This window comes from Phocoena phocoena, chromosome 14, assembly GCF_963924675.1.
Source record: "Phocoena phocoena chromosome 14, mPhoPho1.1, whole genome shotgun sequence".
In the NCBI taxonomy this organism is placed as follows: Eukaryota; Metazoa; Chordata; class Mammalia; order Artiodactyla; family Phocoenidae; genus Phocoena; species Phocoena phocoena.
Window position 1 is genome coordinate 11500905 of NC_089232.1, and position 12880 is coordinate 11513784.

At 46.4% G+C, this 12880-nt stretch overlaps 1 protein-coding gene across 1 annotated transcript in view; it reads right to left on the bottom strand.

Moving 5' to 3' along the window:
- Nucleotides 1-11917: 11917 nt before the first annotated feature.
- The window catches only part of ZC3H8 (zinc finger CCCH-type containing 8), a 34526-nt gene continuing 33563 nt past the window's right edge, over nucleotides 11918-12880 (bottom strand). Inside the window, exon 9 of the mRNA XM_065891188.1 lies at nucleotides 11918-12491. The gene's annotated coding sequence lies outside the window, so the exon portion shown is untranslated. The remainder of the gene's footprint in view (nucleotides 12492-12880) is intronic.

A 12880-nucleotide genomic window follows, 5' to 3' on the forward strand; every position in this document is an offset into this window, starting at 1 on the left:
GAAACCTGTTTTGCTCAGAGCCCCTTCCCTCCTTGTTATGAGCTGAACTGTGTACCCACACCCCAATTCTGATGTTGAAATCCTAACCCCTAGTACCTCAATGTGACTGTATTGGGAAATAGGGTCTTTAAAGAGGTAATTAAGTTTAAATGAGGCCATTAGGGTGGGCTCTAATCCAACAGGACTGGTGTCTTTATAAAAAGAGATTAGGCAACAGACACACACAGAGGGAAGACCGTGTGAAGACCCAGGGAGGAGAAGACAGCCATCTACAAGCCAAGGAGAGAGGCCTCAGAACTCAGCCTTGCTGACACCTTGATCTCAGACTTCTAGCCTCCATAATTGTGTCTTGGGTCCTTTGTGATGGCAGCCCTAGTAAACCAATACACTCCTCATTCCAGCCTGTGATTCAGGGGAAGGCGATCACCCACCACCCACCCTCCAGGCTCCAAGGCAACCACAGTGAATGAAGGGAACGGGCAGAATGAAGGGAACGGCTTTCTAATTACATGGTTGGAAAGGTCTCTATCTTTTCCACTGAATAAGAGGGAATATGTCATCACGGTTGCTGCTGGAAACCATTTTACGGACAATGAAAGAAGCTAGTATAAGGAAAAAGCCTCCTGGTGAAAGGCAGAGCCAGATGGAGCTGGGGTCCCAATCGAAATACCCCTGGAAACTTTCCTGCCTCTGGACTTCCTGTTACATATGATAATGGGGTTATGGTTTAAGTGGGTTTGAGATGGAATTCTTGTTGTTTGTAGCCCAAAGCATCCTGGATCTAACTGGCTGGAATCCCAGCTCCATGAGAGCAGGCATCTTTTTTTGGCCGCGCCGGGTCTCGGTTCCAGCATGAGTGCTTCTCTACTTGTGATGCGTGGGCTCCAGAGCACACGGGCTCGGTAGTTGCGGCTCGAGGGCTCAGCTGCCCCGTGGCATGAGGGATCTCAGTTCCCCGACCGGGGCTCCAACCTGCGTCCCCTGCACTGGAAGGTGAATTCTTAACCACTGGGCCACCAGGGAAGTCTCGAGAGAGCAGGCATCTTGTCTGCACACCTGCTGCTGTAGCCCCAGCACCTGCTCTCCCTGGCAGGTGCTCAACACTTGCCTAGAGACTGATGACTGGAGAACCTTAAATCATGAGGACCAACGTGAATGCATTAAGAGGGGCCACCCATCGCACCCACAAACAACTTGGCTTTAATCTAGTTTGTAAATATCAGGGCCCTGAGGCAGTGGATTGGGGAAGGGACTATTAGAAAGATGAGTAGGAAGGAAACAGTAGTGAGAGCCTCCTGAAGATGGAAATCCTTAATGGAAACCCATGGACAAGGTGACAGACAAGCCGCAAAATGTTGGGTTGGCCAAAAAGTTCATTCCAGTTTTTCCCAATTGGCCAACCCAACGAAAGAGCTGGCGATCAGGGCAAACATTGGCAAAGCTGGCCAAATCGCTCCTATTCTCCCACCTCTGGGCACTTCCGCCCCCTTGTGGTTCGGTCACACTATTGCAGAGTTCTTTCCCTTCCCTGATGGCCTCTGGCCCCACTCAGGTGGAGGCTGCGCTGACAGCTCAGGCGCCTACCTGTGTGACACAGTGAACCGCTGGCCCACGATGTACGCAGCATAAGCAAAGTATCATCCTCGGTTGTTTCAAGCCACAGAGATCTGAGAGCTGTCTGTCACCCCAGCATAACTATCCTGACTGACGCAGGGCAGAAAGGGACAAAAGTAAAATAAGGGAGAATCCCTCCATCGCTGACGATGACATCGTGCTATGGACTGAGGCGTGGGATGAACTCAGCTCCTTATACGTGCTTAACACCAAACAAACAAAAGCCACACACACAAGTGATACCTTAAATTGCAAAACTGGGCTACGGTGGTGTGTCTCAAAGGTTGAGGTAGGCTTCCCAGCAACACGGAGGAGTTTTAGGAGGCCCCAGAGGCCCAACCTCAGCTCTACTGCAACCTCCTGCCTCGGAAGCAGAACAGGCCTTGTGTTTTGGCAGGACTGTGTCTGCCAAAAAGGTATGTTCGAGTCCTAACACCTGGTACCTGTGAATGTGACCTTGCTTGGAAACAGGGATTTTGCAGATGTAAATAGTTAATTAAAATGAGGTCATACTGGATTGGGGTGGGCCTTAACCCAATGTCCAGTATCCTCATAAGAAGAGAAAACAGATGCAGACATACACAGGGAGAGAAGACAGAGGTAGAGACTGGAGTTAGGCTGTCACAGCCAAGAAACGCCAAGGATCGCCAGTCACCACCAGAAACTAGATAGAGGCAAGTAAGGATCATCCCTTAGAGCCTTCAGAGCGTGGCCATGCCTACCCCTTGACTTTAGACTTCTAGCCTCCAGAACTGAGAGAATACATTTCCGTTGTTCTAGGCACCGAGTTTGTGGTCCTCTGTTACAGCAAATGAACACACCTTGTATCCTGGCCTCCTCTGCAGAGCATCTGCTGAGGGTCAACCATCCCACCTCACCGAGGGAGGGGGTGCCTCCATTCTGGGGAACTCGGACAGCCACCTAGTGCCAAGCACACTCTTCTCTTCAAAAGCCCACATCCCAGCCTGGTCATCCTTTTCTTCGTCAATAACCTTGGAGCACTTAAAAGTGATAAAAAACAATCACCTTATTTGTGTAATTCCTGCTCAGTTGAGAGTCAGAGAGGACCATTTTGCAATGAGTGCAGAGTCACGTTGGGGACATTCAGGAGGCTAATTTTCAAACACTGTGGCCTTTTTTCTTTTTTTTGAAAGAGAAGTTGACTAATTTTATAACCAGCAGTGACATAATTCTACTTATTTCAGCAGAAAGAGCTGAAACAAGGGGCTCAATCAGCGTATTTCATAAAGAGATTCACTGAGTCCAGGGATAAGGAAGGACTTATGGACTCTTAATCCCAACCCTGGATTATGAGCCTAGAAGACTGGACATGAAATCAAAACCATTCTCCCCTCAGGGTCTGCAGGATCAAAAGCTTCCTCTCGCAGGGCTCCTCCCCTCCCCACAGTCCCTACCCTGGGTCCCCCGCACCCCTACCACCTCTCCAGCAACATTCCTGCAGCAGCAGGAGATGCGGCTCTCCCCCCTCCACCCACCAGGACAGTGCAGCCTCAGAAGTCCCCTTCCCCATGGTCTACGGTGTATGAAACTGCTGTCGTTCACAGCAGGGGACATCGTGGAGCAAGTGAAGTACCAGATAAAGTCAGGTTCTGCCCTAAAAACCAGAATGCAAGGCCTGCATTTCCTTTTCCTCTGACACACACAGAAAGGGAACACAATTTATAAGCTAGATCAAAAGTGAGTCAAGGGACTTCCCTGCCGGTCCAGTGGTCAGGACTCTGCACTTACACTGCAGGAAGCACTGGTTCCATCCCTGGTTGGGGAACTAAGATCTCCCATGCGGTGGGATGTGGCCAAAAAAATTGAGTCGAAAGAAATGGACAGGGGACTTCCCTGGTGGCACAGTGGTTGAGAATCTGCCTGCCAATGCAGGGGACACGGGTTTGAGCCCTGGTCCGGGAAGATCCCACATGCCGCGGAGCAACTAATCCCGTGCGCCACAACTACTGAGCCTGCGCTCTAGAGGCTGCGAGCCACAACTACTGAGCCCGTGCACCACAACTACTGAGCCTGCGCTCTAGAGCCCGCGAGCCACAACTACTGAGCCTGTGTACCACAACTACTGAAGCCTGCGCACCTAGAGCCCGTGCTCCACAGCAAGAGGAGCCACCGCAGTGAGAAGGCCGCGCACCACAACGAAGAGCAGCCCCCCCACCCCGACTTGTGTAGAAATCAGCAATTTTTTAGAACATGGCTGCTCTCATCTGCCGATGCTGGACTTCAGCTGCAACATGTCCAGCCTCCAGCCAACCCTGCTCGCTTCAGACTGGCCCCCACAATTTGAATTGGCCCTGGCCAGTCCATCCTGTTACTGAAGGCAGCGGTTTTTGTATACTGACAGGCTCCCTCCGTTTGTCTCAAGTCTGAAGTCAAGGGGAGATTCTACTGGCAACCAAGGACCTCTGTGCAGTCCTGAATGGTGGGTTTTCCCTCCAGTTCCAGGGCTTGTTCCTATACTTGGTGCTCCAAAGTGTATAGTTATCCCGCCCCTTAGACTGTCTAGTTGGTGAATATATTGTGCAGTGTTAAGTACATCGCACCCTTAAAGCTGTTTGCCCATTTTGTCTTTATTTCAAAAATCTGAACAAATGACTAGCATATGCTTGAACTCTTGGTGAAATTTAAATGTTAATAAAATAGTGTACACCCTCCCCAAAAAAAGAGTAGCCCCCGCTTGCTGGAAATAGAGAAAGCCCACGCACAGCAACAAAGACCCAACACAGCCAAAAATAAAATATATATATATATATAAAATAAATAAATTTATTTTTAAAAAAAAGGACAGGAATTCCGCAGAAGTTCCTTCAGAGTCGGGGCCTTCCCTGAATCTGAGAAACCATCCTGCCGTGTCCTCGGGCATCATGCACGCAACGCTCTCCCACTGCTGGACAGGAAGGTCATTTCCTAGCATCCCTCCATCTCTTACTTGCCACACTTTGATAAGAGCAAAAAACTGCTCGGCTGCCAGCCAACCTTAGGGGGAAACCGAAAATTGAAACAGAAGCCACAGCTTTTCAAAACAGGCTGCTCTGGGACTCACACCACCCAGAAACTGCACCCATTCAGAGCGTGAGCGTCGTAAACTCTTAGGTGTAAACTCCTAACACCAGCTCACTCACAGGGACAAGACCACCGGCTCTTCCAGCAACTCTGTACTTGACATATTCTGCCCCACTCCCGCCAAGGCCATCCCAGGACTGACTCAAAAACTCTGTTTATCTTTCCCTCACTCCCTCCTGTTGAGCTGCCCCCAGTCCCCAGAAATGCAATCTCTGTCTTGATGCAGCAAATTACAAACCTGCTTTGTGGACCCTAAGGGGGTGCCGGGTGGTCTTTGACTGATGGGCACCGACCTCCAACGTGAGCAACCAGGGATCCACCTGCTCCCCAGATCCACACACACTGGTAGGCGGTGACCAGCTGGGAGGCGTGTGCTAGGTAGCTGGCGGCTGGTACTAGTTAAGAGGCCCAAGTGTGGAAATGAGAAGGAACCGTGCCAAGCGTGGAGGGCCCCTCACCCGTGCACACGCACATGCGAATGTCACACAGAGGGAGGTGTGTGCACGCCGGGCTGACACACAGGAGAACCTTGCTGTCAGCCACCCTCCTTCCTTTCTGCCTGTCTGGGGATTTACTTGAGCAGAAGGACCCATCATCCCCATCTGCGCTGTTTCATGGTTTGGCCTCTACCACTTCAAGTCTTAAACATTTTAAGAAATCACTTTCATTCTTTTCACCTAAAGGGCCACCCTTCTTCCTATGGTTGGGGGAAATATTTTAATGATTAACGACTAGTGAGTGAGGGCCTTTTATGTGCCTGATCCTTGCAGGGAATACAGCCTTCAACAAGACAGAGACCCCCGCACACCCCCTGTAACAGTTCCAGAATATCAGGGAGGGCAATTTAAGGGGTGTGAGGGCTGCTGAGCCCAACGGAGGGTGGAGGGCGAGGGATGCCCTTGCCTTAAGTTCGCTAAAGCTGCCCCCGACACAGAAAATGTGGGTGAGGCCTCAGAGGAAAGAGGGAAGGCCAGTGAGGGCCTGAGGCCATGGACACAACTGCTGGCCTGAACTCCCATTCCCCACTCCTGCAACTTGACCTGGATGGTTCTGAACAGACCCTCGCTAATTCGTGGGTGGGCCCAGGAGGCCGGTTCCATGGTCCTTCATGCAGCTGCAGCACCTCAGCCACGGTATCTTGCTGAAATTTGACAGAACAAAGGCCGAGGGCAGCAGCAGTGTCTCCCCATCTGCTCCTCCTTCCCCTCTTGCCTTCTGAACCCCCAGCTGGAGGGGCCTGCACATCCCATTCGAAAGTCAAGGTCATTTTCCCCCTTCTTTTTTCTGGTGCAGATCTAGCTGGAAGGCGCATCCCCAAGAGCACAGCCCTGCAGAGCTGCTGGCGGTCTTGCGGGAGGCTGGGCGGCTTCTGTTTCCTGAGGGGCGGCTCGCATCACCTCCCCAGCTTGGGAAGAACATAGAACCCTTCACAGCTGCACAAGGACAGCCATTCAGCCCCCGAGACAATCAGGAATTCACTGGGACCAGGTTTTCCTTCTTCATGGACTGAAATGACTGTTTTATGTGCCTCTGGCTGAAATAAGGAGCATTTCTGTTGATTCCGGGTTCACCTAACTGAGCTCAGCTCCACGAGGAAGTTGAAGTTGGCTTGCAGTTCTCAGGCACACAGAAGGCTGAAAGAGCTGGTGTGTCAGCAGATATGGGCTGAATCACAAATCTGTTCAGGAAGTCCAAGATTAAAGTCCAGTTTATATTATTATGTAACAAATTTACCTGCCAAGCAACACATCCAGGCAAATAAATTGGAAATATTTTTGCACAGGATACAGCTGGGATACAAAACTCATATTTATTTAAGACTTATGTGAACGGTAAATAAGGCCACTTCTGTGGAACCCCTGAAAAAGGCAGTTTAAACATTTGGAGCAGGAACGAAGGCCCTAAATACTCAGGAATGAGGAGCATCCTGCCAGGAAGATGAGTTCCTGGACCGCCAGGCAGGAAAGGGGGATTCTGAAATAAAAGGACTAGGAAAATGACACACATTCAGTCTTCATATCAAAGATAAATATTTCTAAAGTACAGGCATGAAAAAAAAAAAAGTCAAACACTTAAAAGTGAACTGTTGGGGCTTCCCTGGTGGCACAGTGGTTGAGAATCTGCCTGCTAATGCAGGAGACACGGGTTCGAGCCCTGGTCTGGGAGGATCCCACATGCCGTGGAGCGACTAGGCCCGTGAGCCACAACTACTGAGCCTGCGCGTCCGGAGCCTGTGCTCCGCAACAAGAGAGGCCGCGATAGTGAGTGGCCCCCGCTTGCCACAACTAGAGAAAGCCCTCGCACAGAAACGAAGACCCAACACAGCAAAAATAAATTAATTAATTAATAAACTCCTACCCCCAACATCTTCTTTAAAAAAGAAAAGTGAGCTGTTGTTACCACTTCTGGAATGACAGACTAAGAATCTCTGAAACCTACTACTCCATAAAAGGCATGAGAGAACACTGGCAAAAACAGTGAAAATCAACTTTTTCAGAATTCTGGAAATTAAAGCCTTACAACAATTCAAAGAGAATTTACTCATGAAAAACAGCTGCATCTGGGTAAAACGCCTCGTGACAATGACTTGCCCTAATCTCATTCTCCTCTCCCCAGCTCCACAGCAGCCTTGAAAATCAAGAGCCCCACAATGACAACTGAAAACCAGGACCCATAGTCCCCCAGACCAGGCAGAAGAGATGGGGAGCTCCTCAAAAGCCAAATCCACTCCTCCCTAAATTGTCTTTGATTTGTATGACGGTTCACACTACATTCTCAGGGCCTGTCTTCAGCTGACCAGACTCAAAAGCAATAAGCACATCCAGTACCCAGATCTTGGATTGTAACTACTACAGGTTTTCCTCGACTTACGATGGGGTTCCGTCTCAATAAACCCACCGTAAGTTGAAAATATCATAAGCTGAAAGTGCATTTACTACACCTAACCTACTGAACATCATAGCTTAGCCTAGTTTACCTGAAATGTCTCAGAACATTTACATTAGCCTATAGTTAGTTGGGCAAAATCATCTAACGTAAAGCCTAATCTATAATCAAGTGTTGACTATCTCATGGAATGTATTGAATACTGTACTGAAAGTGAAGAACAGGAGGTTGTCTGGGTACAGAATGGTCGTTAAGTTCTCGGTTGTTTACTCTCATGTTGCAGGGCTGCCCATCATGAGAGCGCATTCTACCACATACCACTAGCCCAGGGAAAAAGATCGTAACTCAAAAACCCAAGCATGCTTTCTACTGAATGCACATCACTTTCACACCATCGTGTGTGAAAATCACTAAGTGGAACCATTTTAAGTTGGGGACTGTCTTCTCAATTAAAAGGAATCTGGGCTCCTTAGAGAAATGGCCCATTCAAGGGCCAAGGTAGGAACATACAAAACAAGCCTGGAGCACCTCTTCCAAGTTCTTAAAGCTGTCGGCAGGATTCAGTAATTTGTGGTTTTAAGACTGAGCCTCCCGTTTCTTCCCTGTCGTTCTGGATACAGTTCGGGATACACGGCCCTCTCGAAACAGGGCAGCTTACTTCAAGGCTAGTAGGGGAATCTGACGCTTCTAATCTTTGACTTCAGGAAGAGCCCAGTCTCTTCCAAGGATTCATCTGATTAGTTAGGCTCCACCTGGGATCATCTCCCTTTTGATTAACTCAGAATCAACTGACTTGAGATCTTAGTTACACCAAAGGTAAAAACCACTTCATCTCTGGCATATAATGTACGTTATCCATGGGAGTGAAGTCCATCCTACTCACAGTAATGCTCACACCCAGCACGTTATACAGGCTGTGTTCACTGGGGACGAGGAATCTTGGGAGCCGTCTTAGAATTCTACTTCCCACAAAGGGGGTGGGAAAAAGGGAGGATACAGGGAATCGCTTGTTTTCATTAAAAACCTTTTTATGTTTTCATAATTCATTAATCCAAAATAAATCCCATAACAAATTTTATTTCACAGTAAATTTTTCCCTATATACATATGTAATTTCATTTCAAAATTACATTCAACCAAATCTAAATGTCAGTAACTTAATAAGAGCCACCATTTTTAATGTACCAATAAGAAAAAATAACCTGCCAATGAAAATATGATATTCTATCAACTGTAAAGTACATCCCAATCTCAGAGATGTCGACCACAAGAATAAATACACTCGTTTCTTACTGTGTGCTGCCTACAGGAGCCCAGACGGTGAATACAGCCTCCGGTGAAGAGGGCGGTGAGTGGGGACCCATGGCCTTCGGATGGACAAAAGCAGCTTATCCTTGGCTCACATGTACTAGCCTGCCTTTGGCTGCAAGTAATATAAAGCCCAAATCAAAATGGCTTAAACAGTAAGGAGAATATATGATTTCATGTGCCATAACATGAAATCTGAAGGTTGGCTATCTCCTCTCTAAGAGCGGAGAATTCCATGGTTCAGCTGTTCTCACGGACCCAGCTTCTTCCCATCTCTTTTCTCTGTCATCTTCAGCTGCTTACCTGGCTCCCCTTGAGGTCCCTAAGACAGCTGCATCAGTTCTGGGAGTCTCTTTAGACATGGCAACGTCTAACCTCTTCCTGTCTATCTCAAGAGATGTTAGCTTTTCCAGATGCACACCAGAGGACATGAATTCGTATTTAAAGCTTAAACCGGGGCTTCCCTGGTGGCGCAGTGGTTAAGAATCCGCCTGCCAATGCAGGGAACACGGGTTCGAGCCCTGGTCCGGGAAGATCCCACATGCCGCGGAGCAACTAAGCCCGTGCACTACAACTACTGAGCCTGCGCTCTGGAGCCCGCACACGACAACGAGAAGCCCACGCACTGCAACGAAGAGTAGTACCCACTCACCACAATTAGAGAAAAAGCCCGGGCACAGCAACGAAGACCCAATACAGCCAAAAAACAAACAAACAAAAAAACAACAAAGATTAAACCAATTACTGGCAAGAATGGCACTTCCATTAGTTGTTGAGACCAGTGGTTTTCAATGGCTGTATATAGAATCATCTGGAAACGAGTGAAAAATCTCATGTCCACATCCCAGGCTTCCCCCCAAACTCCCCAAAATCACAATTTCTGGGAGTGGGCCCCAGGCATCAGTATTTTTTTAACCCCTCAATGGTTATGTTTATTAAAACTAGTCAGTGAACTGAGGTACCTGTGCTGGAAGTCAGGAATCCTATTAAGACAGGGAGCAGGTCATTCAATACCTCTGCGCCTGAATTCCTGACATTCTACAACTAGATCAAGTTAACACACTGGAAGACTACATACGTGACTTACATTTTCTTACCAAATGACAAAAATTGAGTTTTGCTGTCACGTGGCTTTCAGTAACTGACTGTAAAAAAGTTATATGAAACCTGTCACAAAGAATCTTAGAAATAAGAATTCTCTCCATTCTACTCAGTGATTTCCATAATGAAGACCTACGTAAGAACCATTTTTATGAAGTATTATTAGAAGAGTTAGGCTTTGCACCCTCCCTCTTTTCTGAAAATGAGAGGTAAATAGATAACCACTTCATCCTTTTTGTTTGGGCTCCAAAAGAGATCAGAGATAGGGCTTCCCTGGTGGTCCAGTGGTTAAGACGCCATGCCTCCACTGCAGGGAGCATGGGTTCAATCCCTGGTCGGGGAACTAAGATCCTGCATGCCACGCAGGGCAGCCAAAAGAATTTTTTAAAAGATCAGAGATAAATTTAATACAGCCATGATAACCATGCTGACCAAATGACCTGTAAATCCATGTACAGCTTTTCCCATTACAACTTCCTTGCTTGTATTTCCTCTGGTTCAGATTTTTCTTTACCTATGGTATTATTACACTCATACTTGCTTGGAGCTGCATCAAGGGTCAGTGAGATTTACTTCATAAGAGGAAACCCAAGGGAGCAGAGAGGAGCAGAGGCCAATGGGCACTAAAGCCTCGTATGGCCAGACTTCAGAGCACTTACAACCAGGCAGACAAACAGACCCTGATTCCAGGGACAACACAGTGGAGGCATGACGGAAGCAGTACATTGGGAAATCTGCTCTGAGGAAAAGCTCTCCTCAGAGAATTGTAGAGAAGAAAGTGGAAATTGGAGGCTGGAGTCCAGTTAGAAAGGGCTGTAATAACCCACAGACTAGAGACCCACAGCCTAATGGCTGCTTTAGGTGCACAGGGCACATCTGAGGGAAAACGTCTCTCCCTCAACTTGATTGAACACAAGTTAAGAGATTTCACTGACACAGCGATGTTTGCCTCTTCAAAATAATGATAGTTGTAGCTATTTAAACTTCTCTGATTCTCACTCCCTCAAATCTCTGCTTGGTCTTTTAAGTTTACGGGTGAGATGGGTACTGCCTCTTGGAATATAAGAATTACTTTTTTCTCATACATAAACTTTATGTCAGCCAATGTTAGCTTATGTACAGATTGGCAAATGTACCTTCTACAACTGTGCCCTATGACAAGATCCTGAATTCCTTTACACTGTATGTGATCTTTAAAGAAGATATGAAGTATCAATTCTACAGGTAATATAACCACTCCCTTGCACAATTTCATTAAATTATTGAAGCTTCTTGTAATGAACCCTCTTAAAGCATCAACTCAGCCCCTCTCCCCTGTGACTTCCTCTGGACGATTCTAGTGCATTATCTTTCCCTCCTTCCTAGCACAGCCATGGAGTGAACGTGGAAGACTGCAATGGGCGCTGAGAGGTGACGCACTCGCGGCTCGCATACTCCTGGTGCTAAGGGCCCAGGATCCATCGTTGTTTCTTACTTTCCCAGGTCTTGTCTGATATACCTTTGCCTGAGTATAAGCAATTCCCTTTCTTGCTTTTGTGGGATTAGGTTACAACCAAAATAATTCTGACTCATATTTTCAAAACAGACTTTGGTAAGAAGCGTCACTAACTTTGGCGGGCTCTAATGTATACAGCAAGTTAGTGATGCTATTATTTTTCCCAGCAATAAAACAATATTATGATAATAGTTTCAATTTCATTTTTCTAATAATAATCAGTACCACTATATAAAAGTACATACTTAGAATCTTATTATTCATGCTTGGAAATTTTTGTATTGCAATGTTATATTAAAAATATCACCACACTCCTAAAATTTATGTTCTACAAGTGTATAATCTGACTACAGTTTATGAATCAATGAAAAAGATAACCATTCTTATATTTTAACAACAAAAAATTTAAGAACTCCAGGTTTAGGAATGGTATAGCAAGAGACACTGCTGCGTTTTATTTATAACAGTAGGAAATCGGAAACAACTTTTTTGTTCACCAATAGGAAACTGGTTTTAAAAAATCACAGAACCATAATTTAAGCCATAAAACAGAACTGCGAGCAAACAATAAAAATGTTGTGAATGTATTTAATGACATGAAAAGATCTAGCTGTATATTCATTGTCTATTATCCCAATGTCTTCCCGGTGGAACACAGTAGTTTTCTCTCTTCCATCCTCACTCAGCCTAACCTTCTTCCTATTTTATTGAGAAAACGCAATCAATCAGAAGAGACTTCTGCAATCTACTGCCACAACGTTTACCCACCAGCCAGCATCTCTGTCACATATGCTCCTCCCCTGTTTCAATGGCTGGAACCATCCTGGTGAAGACCAACCCTTCACTTAGACACTACATCCATCCCTCAGCGCCACCCACTGAAGAGGTGCACATCACTGTAATGACACAAGAGGGCGCTTTAAGTGAGGGATCTTGTAAACCACTCCAAATCAAGTCTTGAATAGTCTTCAACAGGCAGACACAAGCACTCTTCATCCATACAAAGCTACAGAAGAAAAGAGAAAACAAAAACACATGAGCTGGTAAAGGTTTTACCAACTTAGCTACCGACTCCACCAACAACAACATGCACGGGAGAAAACTAACACAAAAATCCAAGCTGGATTAAATATCCCAGTTTAGGTATATGGAAAAAAAAAAAAAAAAAACTCGAATTGCAATTCAAAAACTAAGTCCAAAACTGAACCAAAAAAATGGAAGTAGCCATAAAAAAAGAACGAAATTGAGTTATTTGTAGTGAGGTGGATGGACCTAGGGTCTGTGGAAGTCAGAAAGAGAAAAACAAATCCACCAAAAACAACATGCAAAGAAGAAAACTAACACAAAAATCCAAGCTGAATTAAATATCCCAGTTTAGGTATATGAAAAAAAAAA